Genomic DNA, 13,491 nt, shown 5'->3' on the forward strand with positions numbered 1-13,491 from the left:
GGCTAGTTAAGGATCATATAATCTCCACCTTACCCAACACCCTAGACCAGTTGGGTGGGGGGATACATTTGGGGATAGAAAAATGCATTTTGTGTCAACTTAAACCACTAAAACCGATTTTTAAAATATATATATATTTAGTAATATAATGGACATTTTCCAATAACAGCCCATCATTTTTCAGAATTTACAATCAACACAGTAAAAGCTAGACAATAAGGCCCCCATTGATTTTGTTAAAAGGTTTGAGAATAACACAGCATTTGACATGTCAAAATGCGTAGAAAACTGCCAAATGTTCTCTACCTCAAGGCAAAATGTATAGAATTGCAGAAAATTGGCTTTAACATTTTAAAACTTTATTTCAGCTCCATGGCAGGATGTGTGGAATTTCAGGAGACTAGCTTTGAAACTGCAAAAATGTCTCTTCGCTGCCAAGATAACTTTTTTTACTTATTCTTAGGTCTGAATGTTTTTTCACCACTCAACCCTTATGGTGGGTCGCGACTCAAAATACCCCTCCCCTACACTAATTACAATTTGCATACCGCCCCAAAAGATCCATGGATAATGCAATCGCCATCGCACTGCACACTGCCCTATCCCATCTGGACAAGAAGAATACTTGTGTAAGAATGCTGTTCATCGGCTACAGCTCAGGCTTCTACGCCATAATGCCCTCCAAGCTCATCACTAAGCTTGGGGCTCTTTGTCTGAAACCCGCCCTGTGCAACTGGGTCCTGGACTTGCTGACCCCATATGGTGAAGGTAAGCAACAACACCTCTGCCACACAACACAGGAGCCCCACAACGGGACGTGCTCAGGTCCCTCCTGTACTCAGCATAGAGAGCACACCCCCATCCACATCGATGAGGCCTTAGTGGAGAGGTTGAAAAGCTTCATGTTCCTCGGCATGCACATCCCTGACAATCTGAAATGGTCCATCCACACAGATAGTGTAGTGAAGAAAGCGCAACAGCGGTTGGCCCCTCAGACCCTCACAAACTTCTAAAGATGCACCGTTGAGAGCATCTTGTCAGGCTTTATCGCCGCCTGGTACAGCAATTGTATATTCCTCAACCGTAGGGCTCTCCAGAGGGTGGTGCGGTCAGCCCAACGCATCACTGGGGGGCACACTTCCTACCCACCAGGACATACAGTATACAGCACCCAGTGTCACAGGAAGGCCAAGAAGAGTATCAAGGACCTCCGCCACCGGAGCCACGGCCTGTTCACCACACTAGCATCTAGAAGGCAGAGACAGTACAGGTGCATCAAAGCTTGGACCGAGAGACTGAAAAACAGTTTCTATCCCCAGGTCATCAGACTGTTAAATAGTCAACAATAGCTGTCCTCCGACAAGTCTACTACCCTGAACTTACTCACTGTTACTAGCCGGTTACCACCTGGTACTCAACCCTGCACCTTAGAGACTGCTGTCCTATGTACATAGTCATTGAAAACTGATCACATTAATCATCTTTACATACTTTTTTTACGTACTTCATATGTATATACTGTATTCTAGTTGAGGCTCATCTTATATAACTGCTGCTGTAAACATATTTTCTATTCATATATTGTCCATAATGTCTATACACACCATCATATACAATATGTGTGTATGCGACCAATACATTTGATATGATTTGAATTGAAAACGCACATAATCTAATGCCTGCCTCAGACCACTCGTAGAACAGCTAAGTGCATCGTTTGATGCTTCGTTTTTTTGCCCTCCCTTGTCACTTTATACACGGAAGAGCTCTGTCAAACATAGAATCAATCACATGGTTTATCCACCTCTCTCTGACCTCCAATAACTTCAAAACAAAGTTGCCAATGTCTTTGCAATAGATACAAACCAGCAACTTATAAAATGATGGTTCATGCAAGACAAAGTGAGTTATCAATATCATCACCTGCCCATGTGGGAAAGCCTACATAAGATTAATGACAAGACAATTAAAACACCGCAGCTCAATCAGGTGTAAGAACATTGACTATCCAGTAGCAGCTCACATCCTATCTCTTCCCTCAAATACACAGGTATCGAGCATGTTACCCTACCAAGGAGAGGCGGTAACATTGAGACCCTACTACTACAGAGGGAGGCCTCCTGGTTATCCTAACCAACATTGACCCCTAGTGGTCTGAATATTGCCTTTGATCTCAGGCCCTTCTTATGAACAATTCTCTTTTTTATTAACAAGTCTTATAAATGAATATATTATTTCTACAGCTTATCAGCGTACACCCAATATGTTTCCCCTGTTGATGATGCTTATAATGCATTATGGTTGAACCAAAATGTTACAATTAAATGAAATTGGAAACAATTAAATATATATGTGAAATTAAATTAAACAATAATGTATGTAGATACTAATATTATGTACAATATCTAATTATGTTGACATTTGATAACAATAGCATAGTATATTCAACATGCTGTAAATTACTGTCTTGTAACAGTTTCACTTGATAGCCTTCAATATTGACTGTTCTAGAGAATTTTAAACCGTTTTTTGTAAGAACATAGTATATAGATTGATTTTAAGAAATTTAGTGGAGATTCAGTGAAAATAAAAATCTCATTGATTTGTCAAGACCTGTCCCCATGCATGTCTCAGAGCAGCACGGAACGGTGCTGAAATAGTTGACCACAGTGGGTAGGCTATCGCTTCAAATCCTATTGCTTCTAACTTCAATATGTTTTATAAATAAATAAGACCTTTAACAGCACATTACTCAAAACTAGTGAGACTCATGTCGCCAACAGTATATATATATATATATTTTTTTTCTTCTTAATGATGGGGCAGCAGCGTAGCCTAGTGGTTAGATCGTTGGACTAGTAACCGGAAGGTTGCGAGTTCAAACCCCTGAGCTGACAAGGTACAAATCTGTCGTTCTGCCCCTGAACAGGCAGTTAACCCAGGCCGTCATTGAAAATAAGAATATTAACTGACTTGCCTGGTTAAATAAAGGTCAAATAAATTTTTAAAATGATGTGACTCTTAGCCAATAATTAGGATTGGAGGATTCTAAATTAATATCTAAGTGGCATATCTAAGGGCAAATCTGATCTGTGAGAATATCTTATATAATTATAAATGAATTAATAATAATAATAAATCGCTTTGTTTAAAGAAAAAATATTTTGGACATTTAATTTTCAAATAACCTAATGTGAGCGAGTAAATGGCCATTCTTGAAAATTGTTACTAATTTGTAAATAAAGCCAGTTTACTTATTTATGTTTTTAGAGGGAGAGAGCCCACCGTCAATTCATGAATCTCCCGGTCACGGCCAGCACGGGTATCGAACCAGCATCTGTAGCAACGTCACTGAGAGTGAGTGTCTTAGACCGCAGCTCCACTCGGGAGGTCCCATCCACTAATGTTTAATGCTGATCAATTGCCTTGCACAAAGTATCTATTGTCCTGCTAATAGCCCATAATGGCGCTGTAAATCGTGACTGGTCGGGAGTAGGCTACAGTACTACAGTAAGAGCAAAATAATCCTAACATTTCCACACCCTAATCGTAGATTAACCATTACCCAAATGGAGATTCAGTGAAAATAAAAATCTTATTGATTTATCAAGACCAGACCCCATGCTTGTCTCCCCATGCTTGTCTCCCCATGCTTGACCTCTGAATGCTGAGTATTTTCCAGTAGGCAACAATGTGTTTACCTTCATTAGCCTACTTTTTTCCATTATTTCTGTCATTCAGTGATATTTATTCCCATAGTAATTTGTTATGAATTTCTAAGGAAATTAACATTACATTACATTTAAGTCATTTAGCAGACGCTCTTATCCAGAGCGACTTACAAATTGGTGCATTCACCTTATGACATCCAGTGAAACAGCCACTTTACAATAGTGCATCTAAATCTTTTAAGGGGGGTGAGAAGGATTACTTTATCCTATCCTAGGTATTCCTTAAAGAGGTGGGGTTTCAGGTGTCTCCGGAAGGTGGTGATTGACTCCGCTGTCCTGGCGTCGTGAGGGAGTGTGTTCCACCATTGGGGAGCCAGAGCAGCGAACAGTTTTAACATCTGCATTTTGAAAGAGTATTTTTATAATTCTTTTTTAACTAAAGCACAAAGATGTTGATGAAGAAATATAGTACTGTACTGTACAGTAGATGCTTTATCCGACATTTTTGCGGTTGCATGAGGTCGCCTGCACACACTTTAAACATTTGGATAATAAAGCATTTAAAGCATTTTGAAGATAGAAGCCGCCTGCATTTGTTTATTAGGCTACTGTGCAGTCTGACAAGTACACATCCTTGGAATAGCAGAACAGCATTAACGGTCCAGACGGCCCTTGCTGTGCCTGGTGAGCAGTTGGTCAAGTTCTGTTGTCAGAAGAGGAATGGAAATGTCAGGGTGAACCGACGACCTGACGAACCCGCCAGTTATGTTGACTCTTCCTGTTGGAAGTGGAGTTCCAGAGCTCACAGGTATGCCTGGCATGGATTGTGACAACATCTCATTCCTCGCCCTGTTCAACACGTCATTCTCCACCTGACTCTCCGCCAATGACGTGTGACTCTCCGCCAATGACGTGTGACTCTCCGCCAATGCCGCCTGGTTCTGGACCAATGCATCAGCTGTCGCCCGTATCTCTGCCCTCAGATAATGTTTTTCTTTCTGCTGGTCTGCCTTCAATGACTCGGTCTCGGGTCTTCGAAGTTTGAATCGGAGCCATGTGCATCTTCATCAGATGAGCAGAATGGTACCGCCCTGAGCCCCCATCGATTACAGTGGCCTACGATAGAAATGGTAGATCAATTAAGAATTAAAAGTGACTCCAACACAAATGCTGCATACACATGAAAAATAATAAGACCTTCACCAGTTTTAAAAGCACAATACTCAACACTAGTGAGACTCATGTCGCCTACATTAAGCCTACAGTATATCGAACGACAACAACAAAAATGTCTGATGTGACTCCCCGCCAATAATTACATTTAGAGGATTGGATGATTCTACATTTATATAAGGGGCATTTTATCAATTAGTATATTATGAACCACAATAGTTGTTGTATTATTTGTTCTATCTTTTCTGGTGGATTAAACTGAAATTACAACCAACTTTCTATGGTTTGTTTAAAAAATAACTATATTTTGGAGATGATTTAGTTTCCAATAACCTAAAGTGAGCGAGAAAAAGGCTATTCTTGAACATGGGGTGAGACATACAGTAGTTACTAATTTGTAAATAAAGCCAGTTTGTTATTTAGAATGATTTATTTCTGTTTTTAGAGGGAGAGAAACCAAAAGCCCACCATTCCCTCATGGGTCTCCCTGTTGCAGCCAGCACAGGTACTGAACCAGCATCTGTAGCAACACAGTTTGCAATGCACTGTCTTAGACCACTGCGCCTCACAGGCACTGTACAACATAGTAGAGTAGGCTACAGTACCACAGTACTGTTTCTCTTAGAATAAAAACCTTAGTGGAACAACAGTTTTAGTAGGTAAGTGCACAATTATCAGTTTCTATTTGGTTTATGTTGCCCATTCATTGTCAGTTAGAGACAAAGTAACACTTTTAGAGACAAAGTAGCACCTTTTAAAACATTTTTTTATAACTCTTCGAACATCAGCTGATATTTCAAAGTGCTGTACAGAAACACAGCCTAAAACCCCAAACAGCAAGCAATGCAGGTGTAGAAGCACGGTGGCTAGGAAAAACTGCCTAGAAAAGGCCAAAACCTAGGAAGAAACCTAGAGAGGAACCAGGCTATGAGGGGTGGCCAGTCCTCTTCTGGCTGTCCCAGGTGGAGATTATAACAGAACATGGCCAAGATGTTCAAATATTCATAAATGACCAGCATGGTCAAATAATAATAATCACAGTAGTTGTCGAGAGTGCAGCAAGTCAGCACCTCAGGAGTAAATGTCAGTTGGCTTTTCATAGCCCATCATTAAGAGTAACTATACCACTCCTGCTGTCTCTAGAGAGTTGGAAACAGCAGGTCTGGGACAGGTAGCACGTCCGGTGAACAGGTCAGGATTCCATAGCCGCAGGCAGAACAGTTGAAACTGGAGCAGCAGCACGGCCAGGTGGACTGGGGACAGCAAGGAGTCATCATGCCAGGTAGTCCTGAGGCATGGTCTTAGGGCTCAGGTCCTCCGAGAGAGAGAAAGAAAGAGAGAATTAGAGAGAGCATACTTAAATTCACACAGGACACCGGATAAGACAGGAGAAGTACTCCAGATATAACAAACTGACCCTAGCCCCACATAAAATACTGCAGCATAAATACTGGAGGCTGAGACAGGAGGGGTCAGGAGACACTGTGGCCCCATCCGATGATGCCCCTGAACTGGGCCAAACAGGAAGGACATAACCACACCCACTTTGCCAAACCACAGCCCCACACCACTAGAGGGATATCTTCAACCACCAACTTACCATCCTGAGACAAGGCCGAGTATAGCCCACAAAGATCTCCACCACGGCACAACCCACCTTGGGGCCTAAAAGTATAATCAGTGCTCTAACTCCCCTTGCACTGGTCTGGAGCAATGAAGTAGTGATGCAGTGTACCGTACTAAACCATAAATTACCTGTAAGTCCCACAGCATAATCGCAAAACTTTTTGTTGAGCAACCACTGAATGTTTGTGCTTTTCTAATAACAGTTTTCTGTGTTCATGCAAGTGACTGATTGAACAAATCCTCACTATCAGTATCTGCAATTTGGCAGTACGCCCAGATGCTTGTTTTGAGAATGAAAGATCTCTCTGTTTCAAGGTCTCAGCTTAGAGACAAGAATCCTTGTGAGGTATTGGTCTGTCACACGCATGACCCAGTATTGGTCGGTCACATGAATGAAGCAAACGTTAATGATGAATTAATGACAAATGAATAAGCTAAATCATGCAACTATAACTTGTCTCTATATAAGAGATCTAACGGGACTGCCCCCCCGATGGAGCTCCTTACAGATGTTCACTATGGTGCATCAAGTTTGTTGGAACCTCTCCAGTTAACTGATAATGAACAATGATTCCTTTAAGATTGACTTTGAGTGTCCCTGAGTAAGATTTTCCACAACAGATGTGACAAATCTTGATTTCGTGGTTCATGATAGGGTAAGCATTAGAATAGAACAAGACTCCCCAATATTTGCAGCCATAGGTGATATCTTCCTAGGAGCTTAGCCGTCATCAGTATTGTGAAATAATTATAATGTTAAGGTAAGATCTGAATGGGATTTGCTGATCCAAGAGCAGCGTTGCCTTTCTTTTGATCCCATCAGGATCGACACGTGCCTCAACGAAACACTTCGCGAACGTTCTCTCTGCGTGGTGTTTTGGGAAACATATGTTACATCTTTGTCTGATGTAGGAAAGATGCTTCATAAAACACTCGTAAGCCTAAGTTCCATTGCTATCGGGCAACAAGGTTCTGGTCTGTTTGGTTGCTAGGTGAAGACAGGTTCCTGGGTCCAGAGTGATGAGTGATGTGTCAGTAAATTGGCCAGTACTTGTCTTCAGAGGTGTGGCTATGCTTGTCCTTAGTCTGTCACTACAGTCATAGCTTCTCTGGCCTGAAGCAGACGCAAGACGACAAGACTGTTTTCCTAATACAGACTGGAGTTTACTACAACGGTCACAGGCTTCATCAATAAGTGCATGGATGATGTTGTCCCCACAGTGACTATAAGAATGTATCCCAACCAAAAACCAGGGATTATAGGCAATATCCGTGCTGGGCTAAAAGCTAGAGCTACCACTTACAACCTGTTTAAACAAGGTCACCGGGCCAAACGGAATACCAGGGCGCTTTCTCAAAGTATAACCAGACCAGCTGGCAAGTGTCTTCACAAACAGTTGTAATCTCTCGTTGTCCCAGTCCTTAATCCCAACATGTTTCAAACTGATCACCATTGTCTCTTTTCCCATAAACTCCAAGGTAACCTGCCTAAACGACTATCGCCTTGTAGACACTCACATCTGTAATTATGAAGTGCTTTGAAAGGCTGGTCATGACACATAAACACTATCATCCCGAACACCCTGGACCCACTCCAATTCGCGTACCGCCCCAACATATCCACAGATGATGCAATCTCAACTGCAATCCACAATGCCCTATCCCACCTGGAGAAGAGGGGAAATAACTACAGTTGAAGTTGGAAGTTTACATACACTTAGGTTGAGTCATTAAAACTCATTTTTCAACCACTCCACAAATTTCTTGTTAACAAACTATAGTTTTGACAAGTCAGTTAGGACATCTACTTTGTGCATGACACAAGTCATTTTTCCAACAATTGTTTACAGACAGATTATTACTTATTATTCACTGTATAACAATTCCAGTGGGTCATAAATGTACATACACTAAGTTGACTGTGCCTTTAAACAGCTTGGAAAATGTCAGAAAATGATGTTATGGCTTTAGAAGCTTCTGATAGGCTAATTGACATCATTGGAGTCAATTGGAGGTGTACCTGTGGATGTATTTCAAGGCCTACCTTCAAACTCAGTGCCTTTTTGCTTGACATTATGGGAAAATCAAAAGAAATCAGCCAAGACCTCAGAAAGGCCTCCACAAGTCTGGTTTATCCTTGGGAACAATTTCCAAACACCTGAAGGTACCACGCTCATCTGTACAAACAATATTACGCAAGTATAAACACCATGGGACCATGCAGCCGTCATATCGCTCAGGAAGGAGACGCGTTCTGTCTCCTAGAGATTAACGTACTTTGGTGCGAAAAGTGCAAATCAATCCCAGAACAACAGCAAAGGACCTTGTGAAGATGCTGGAGGAAACAGGTATAAAAGTATCTATATCCACAGTAAAACGAGTCCTATATAGACATAACCTGAAAGGCCGCTCAGCAAGGAAGAAGCCACTGCTCCAAAACCACCATTAAAAAATGACTGGTTTGCAACTGCACATGGGAACAAAGATCGTACTTTTGGGAGAAATGTCCTCTGGTCTGATGAAACAAAAATAGAACTATTTGACCATAATGACCATCGTTAAGTTTGGAGGAAAAAGGGGGAGGCTTGCAAGCCGAAGAATATCATCGCAACCGTGAAGCACGGGGGTGGCAGCATCATGTTGTCGGGGTGCTTTGCTGCAGGAGGGACTGGTGCACTTCACAAAATATATGGCACCACGAGGACAATTATGTGGATATATTGAAGTAACATCTCAAGATGGGTCTTGAGTCTTCCAAATGGACAATGACCCCAAGCATACTTCCAAAGTAGGGACAACAAAGTCTAGGTATTGGAGTGGCCATCACAATGCCCTGACCTCAATCCTATAGAACATTTGTGGGCAGAACAGAAAAAGTGTGTGCGAGCAAGGAGGCCTACAAACCTGACTCAGTTACACCAGCTCTGTCAGGAGGAATGGGCCAAAATCCACCCAACTTATTATGGGAAGCTTGTGGAAGGCTAACCGAAATGTTTGACCCAAGTTAAACAATTTAAAGGCAATGCTACAAAGTACTAATTGAGTGTATACACATCTGACCCACTGGGAATGTGATGAAAGAAATAAAAAGTGAAATAAATCATTCTCGTTACTATTATTCAGACATTTCACATTCCTAAAAGAAAGTGGTGATCCTAACTGCCCTAAGACAGTGTAACGGTTTTCTTTAGGTGAAGTAGAGGCGGACCAAAACGCAGCGTGGTGGTTATTCATGTTTTTTAATAAAGACACTAGACATGAATAAACTAACAAAAACAATAAACGTGGAAAACCAAAAACAGCCCTATCTGGTGCAAAACACAGAGACAGGAACAATCACCCACAAACACACAGTGAAACCCAGGCTACCTAAATATGGTTCCCAATCAGAGACAATGACTAACACCTGCCTCTGATTGAGAACCATATCAGGCCAGACATAGAAATAGACAAACAAGACATCCAACATAGAATGCCCACACAGATCACAACCTTACCAACCAAAAGATAGAAACATACAAAGCAAACTATGGTCAGGGTGTGACAGACAGGGGATTTTTACTAGGATTAAATGTCAGGAATTGTGAAAAACCGAGTTTAAATGTATTTGGCTAAGGTGTATGTCAACTGTATGTAAGAATGCTGTTCACAGACTATAGCTCACCGTTCAACACCATAGTCCCTTCCAAGCTCATCACCTGGGACTGAGGATCCTGGGACTGAACACCTGCCTCGCAATTGGATCCTGGACTTCCCGACAGGCCTGCCCCAGGTGGACTACCCGCCCCCTCCACCACTCCTCTCTTCATCATGCTGAGCAGCAACTAACCAACACTTTTATCCTTCCCCTTACCCTGAACTGGATTTATATCCTAACCTCAATCCCGCCCCTTACCCTAAACCGGGTTCATATCTAAATCCCAGCCCTTCCTTCCCTATACACTGATCCAACACATTCTTTCCCTTTGACCCCTCTGTTTATTCATGTTTTTGTTTGGTCTGATGTTTTCTTTAAAATCCTCTCTTTGTTTTTCTTTTCATTTCTACAATCGTAAAGCGACTTTGAGTCCTTGAAAAGCGCTATATACTGTACGTCCCATGTATCATTACGATTACAGAGAGGAGGTCAGAGACTTAGCAGTGTGGTGCCAGGACAACAACTTCCCCTTCAACATCAGTAAGACCAAGGAGCTGATCATGTACTACAGGAGAAAAAGGGGAGTTACAGATGCGTGCCCCCCAGAAAAAAACAGTAAGGGTGAGAGGTTAGCATGTCTTGGGGATATGTTATTTGTGCAACTGTAGCTTTCTCACTCATCATTATTCACGATTCATTCAGGATTATCTGTAATCATGGTAACATCCACATTCATGTAGAAATGTTCAGAAATACAATCTACTCGTATCGACTCCAAAATGCCACAATACATTATTTACTATTAATTTCTATTGGCCACAAAATAATCTGAAACCAAAACAAAGAGCAAATGCATCCAAGAAATTTGTAGAGTCACAAACGTGATGGAGTGATTGCGTGCTAAGAACATGGGACCGACCAACATTTTTTTGTCTTGTACTGATTGTATGTGGGTGTTTTGATGAGCAGGGTATTGCATTTCTCATTTTGTTTATAGTGTGCAAGTGGAATTCAGCAGATGAGAATGCAACAGGGTTGGGTATGTTTCCACTTGACACTGCAGAAATACAGTGGGGCAAAAAAGTATTTAGTCAGCCACCAATTGTGCAAGTTCTCCCACTCCCAACCGCAAAGGGACCAGGACAACTGATCTGTGTAAAGGAAAGAATGAATGGGGCCATGAGATTTTGAAAACGTTTGACCTCTGTCATTGCCAACAAAGGGTATATAACAAAGTATTAAGATAAACTTTTGTTATTGAAAAAATACTTATTTTCCACAATAATTTGCAAATAAATTCATTAAAAATCCTACAATGTGATTTTATGGATTTTGTTTCTCATTTTGTCTGTCATAGTTGAAGTGTACCTATGATGAACATTACAGGCCTCTCTCATCTTTTTAAGTGGGAGAACTTGCACAATTGGTGGCTGACTAAATACTTTTTTGCCCCACTGAATGTATCAGATGTTATGTGTTCCGATTGGTTGTTTGAATTTACATATCAATAAGGTGTTATGCCATTGGTCATGCTTGCAGATAGGGGGATATCATAAAAGTAAATCTAAGCTTGACATGCAAGCGGTAGGTCTGAAATATTGTTTCTATTTTTATATTTACAATATGTATACTCCCATTCAAAAGTTTGGGGTCACTTAGAAATGTCCTTGTTATTGAAAGAAAAGCACATTTGTCCATTAAAATAACATCAAATTGATCAGAAATACAGTGTAGACATTGTTAATGTTGCAAATGGCTACTGTAGCTGGAAATGGCTGATTTTTAATGGAATATCTACATAGGCGTACAGAGGCCCATTATTAGCAACCATCACTCCTGTGTTCCAATGGCACGTTGTGTTAGCTAATCCAAGTTCATAATTTTAAAAGGCTAATTGATCATTAGAATTCCCTTTTGAAATTATGTTAGCACAGCTGAACACTTGCACTGATTAAAAAAGCAATAAAACTGGCCTTCTTTAGACTAGTTGACTATCTGGAGCATCGGCATTTGTGGGTTCGGTTACAGGCTCAAAATGGCCAGAAACAAAGGCTTTCTTCTGAAACTCATCAGTCTATTCTTGTCCTGAGAAATGAAGGCTATTTCATGCGAGAAATTACCAAGAAACGGAAGATCTCGTACAACTCTGTGTACTACTACCTTCATAGAAGTAAGGGTAAGTAATCCTTCTCACCCCCCCTTCTCACCCCCCAACAAGATTTAGATGCAAGTGGCTGTTCCACTGGTTGTCATAAGGTGTATGCACCAATTTGTAAGTCGCTCTGGATAAGAGCGTCTGCTAAATGACTTAAATGTAATGTAAATGTAGAACAGCGCAAACTGTCTCTAACCAAAATAGAAAGAGTGGTGGGAGGCCCTGGTGCACAACCGAGCAAGAGGACAAGTACATTAGAGTGTCTAGATTGAGAAACAGATGTCTCACAAGTCCTTAACTGGCAGCTTCAATAAATTGTCCCCGCAAAACACCAGCCTCAACGTCAACAGTGAAGAGGTGACTCCGGGATGCTGGCCTTCTAGGCAGAATTCCTCTGTCCAGGGTCTGTGTTCTTTTGCCCATCTTAATCTTTTATTGGCCAGTCTGAGATATGGCTTTTTCTTTGCAACTCTGCCTAGAAGGCCAGCATCCTGGAGTCACCTCTTCACTGTTGACATTGAGACTGAAGTTTTGCAGGGACAATTGATTGAAGCTGCCACCAACTCATTCAAGGGTTTTTCTTTCTGTAGCTCAGTTGGTAGAGCATGGCGCTTGTAACGCCAGGGTAGTGGGTTCGATCCCCGGGACCACCCATACGTAGAATGTATGCACACATGACTGTAAGTCGCTTTGGATAAAAGCGTCTGCTAAATGGCATATATATTCTTTATTTTTTTACTATTTTCTACATTGTAGAATAATAGTGAAGATGTCAACATTATGAAATAACACATATGGAATCATGTAGTTACCAAAGAAGTGTTAAACAATCCAAATATTTTCTATTTGAGATTCTTCAAAGTGACCACCCTTTGCCTGATGACAGCCTTGCAAACTCTTGGCATTCTCTCAACCAGCTTCACCTGGAATGCTTTTTCAACAGTCTTGAAGGAGTTCCCACAAATGCTGAGGACTTGTTGGCTGCTTTTCCTTCCCTCTGCGGTCCTACTCATCCCAAACCAGCTCAATTGGGATGAGGTTGGGTGATTGTGGAGGCACGGTGATCTGATGCAGCACTCCATCACTCTCCTTCTAGGTCAAATAGCCCTTACACAGCCTGGAGGTGTGTTGGGTCATTGTCCTGTTAAACAACTAATTATATTCCCACTAAGCGCAAGTTAGATGGGATGGCGTATCACTGCAGAATGCTGTGGTAGTCATACTAGTTA

This window comes from Oncorhynchus keta, chromosome 27 (assembly GCF_023373465.1).
Source record: "Oncorhynchus keta strain PuntledgeMale-10-30-2019 chromosome 27, Oket_V2, whole genome shotgun sequence".
NCBI classification, from domain to species: domain Eukaryota; kingdom Metazoa; phylum Chordata; class Actinopteri; order Salmoniformes; family Salmonidae; genus Oncorhynchus; species Oncorhynchus keta.